Here is a 3,040-nt window from a genome sequence, read left to right on the forward strand (position 1 = left end):
CTTTCTTGACGACCTCTTGCATATTCTCGTTTAGTCGCCTCTGATGCTCTACACTCCGTTTGCTATCCTCCTCAAACTGGTTTTTTGTTCACAGATCCTAGATGGAATACCTCGAATGTCTGCTATGGTCCAACCAATAGCACACCTATACTCCCTCAACACCTCCAAAAGCTATAAAATCTGCTCCTCAGTCAATAGGGCTGAAACAATCACAGGTAATGTATTGTCTGGACCAAGAAACTCATATTTCAGATATGATGGGAGCTGCTTAAGCTCCAACTTAGGTGGCTCAATGATCGAAGGCTTTGCTGGAGGAGTTGTTCTATTTTCCAGATCAAGATTTAGCTTCTTTGGGTGGTATGAATATGAGCCCAACCCACCAAGTGAATTAATTGTCTCCACATAGCCTTCCACGTCTTCAACATCGAAATTCATAAGAATACCAGCCAGAGCTTCACCCAAACTTTCTTCTTCCATCTTGAACTCCACTGCTTCATCAATAACATTAAACGAATCAATTACCGAAATACTCTTGTAAGCACTTGGTAACTTCATCCCTTTGCTAGCCTGAAAAGTCACTTCTTCATTGTTGAATCGGAACTTGATTTCATTTTTTTCTCCGAATCCATCAGATCCCTCCCTGTAGCAAGGAAAGATCTCCCCAGAATGATAGGAATGTCCCGATCAACAACACCGTCAAGAATCACAAAATCAGCGGGCAACATAAAATCACCAACCCGTACAATTACATCATCAACCACCCCAACAGGTCTTTTGATAGACCTATCAGCCATTTGCAATCTCACAGTAGTCGGCCTTGGCATCCTCAAACCTGATTGTTTATATATAGCAAGGGGAATCAAATTAATACTCGCCCCATTATCACACAACGCACGAGCAAAATCATGGTGCCCAATAGAACACGGAATGGTGAACGCCCTAGGATCTCCCTTTTTCTGAACAGTTGTAGATGAAATGATGGAACTCACAGTGTGAGTCAAACTCACGGTTTCATATTGAACCGTCTTCTTCTTGGTTAGCAGATCCTTAAAAAATTTAGCAAAACCAGGCATCTCCTTGACAGCTTCCAAGAAGGAGAAATTTAAAGATAACTGTTTCAACTGATCATAAAACTTTTCGAACTTAGCATCTTCCTTCTTCTTTACCAACCTCTGAGGAAAGGGAGGTTTAGATTTGAAAAGCTGCGTCGAAGGGCGGAGATCCCCTTTTACAGCCTGCTTGCTTGTGTTATTAGCTTCCTTCACCATCTCTGGAACATCAGCAACCTTCTTGTCAGTAGGATTCTCATCAACAATAATGGGTGCTTCAGACTGCACCTCATCCTCTACATCTATCGACTCAAGATCAATCACCTTCTCAGCAGCCCCCTGGAGTGTTTTACCACTCCTAGTAGTGATGGCAAACACACGGTCTACCCCGCCTCCCGCATTCTTGGGATTTAGAATAGTGTCACTCGGAAGTCCTCCCTTTTTAGGAGGGTGTTGCTCTTTAGAAATATCCCTCATCTGTGACTCAAGCTTTTGAATAGCCGCTGTATGGGAACCCACTATTTTTTTCAGCCCAGATAAAGTCCTTTCAGACTTAGATTGATTGGCCAGAATCTTCTCAAGCATTGATTCAACCTTCGAACTACCTTTCTTTGTTGACTGCCCTTTCGGTGGTATATAAGGATTGGAACTCTTGTTCCCGAAATTGTTGCTGTTGTTGTAGCACCCTTGGTTCGCACCACCATCATTATTATTGTAGTTCCCAGAGTTGTTGTAAGCACCTTGACCTTGCTGAGGTCTCCATTGATTCTGATTCTGATAGCCACCTTGGTATTTCTATCTTTGGTAACCCCCTTGAGAGTTATTAACGTAATTAGCATCTTCAACCTGCATAGGTAGCCCATCATGGAATGGACCATCTTGAGCATAGTACATCCCTTTTGTCAAAACTGTATCATCCTCACAAACATTTACCTTCTTGATTTGGGGTTCATCAAACTTCTTCGTTAGCAAGGAAATATTTGTTGCAAGTTCTGCCAATGTTTGCTAGGTATCTTGATTCTCCTTCACTATATTCTGGATCATAGCACTACCATACGGTACCACATCAGCATTGTTTGAGTGCCAAGCCTGATTATGAGTCGTCAGCTTGTTAAGTATGGCTGTCACTCATCGATAAGTTTTGTTCATGAAACAACCATCAGCTGCTTTATTAGCAACTGACTGCGTCACTGGATCTAGCCCTTGGTAGGACTTCTCCATTAATATTTGTTCCCGAAAACCATGATTCGGGCTCTTCTGCGAATACTCCTTGAATCTTTCTTAGGCTTCAGATAGTTGTTCCCCCGGTTGCTGCTTAAATTCATATATCTTGTCACGAATTTCAGCTTTCTTGCTAGGAGGGTACCACTTTGTGAGAAAAGCAGTCACCATCTCTGCCCATGAAGTAATCGAATTTCGGGGCAGCTTCTCAAACCATGTTCTTGCCTCTCCAGCTAAGGAATATTTGAATAACCTCAACCGAATAGCATCTTGTGGAACGTTGTTCTGGATGTGATTAGCACACACATCCACAAAATTCTGCAAATGACGTTGAGGGTCATTCTCGGTAGAGTTCCGAAAGTATCCCTCAAGTTTCAACAACTGGTATAGAGAGGAGTCAATTTTAACAGTAGCAGCTCCAACTCGAGACTGAACAATAGCAGATGCATAGTCCTCCTCTGGAACAAGATCAGCGAAAATATTCTCATCATCTGATTCATTCGCTTGATTGTTCAATCGATTCCCCTGGTAACCAGCACGTTGATTTTGCTGATTTTGATTCATGTTCACCTGGTTTACACAGAGTAGCAACCAAGGTGTGATGGAATAAGAAAAATACATCAATCAAAGAAAACACTATTTAGTAATTTCAAAACCGTATTCCCCGGCAACAGCGCCAAAATTTGATACGCTCAAATTACACCTATTAATGGTATAACGCGGACGTTGTCAAATATAGTAACCCAACAAGGTTGGGGTCGAATCCAACA

General features: G+C 42.1%; 1 non-coding gene across 1 annotated transcript; it reads left to right on the plus strand.

Moving 5' to 3' along the window:
• The first annotated feature begins 2,286 nt into the window (after positions 1-2,286).
• LOC132634478 (small nucleolar RNA R71) lies at positions 2,287-2,392 on the plus strand. The gene has a single exon (XR_009580197.1). It is a non-coding gene; the product is annotated as a small nucleolar RNA R71 (small nucleolar RNA).
• Positions 2,393-3,040: the final 648 nt, after the last annotated feature.

Source organism: Lycium barbarum, chromosome 3 (assembly GCF_019175385.1).
Source record: "Lycium barbarum isolate Lr01 chromosome 3, ASM1917538v2, whole genome shotgun sequence".
Taxonomy (NCBI): domain Eukaryota; kingdom Viridiplantae; phylum Streptophyta; class Magnoliopsida; order Solanales; family Solanaceae; genus Lycium; species Lycium barbarum.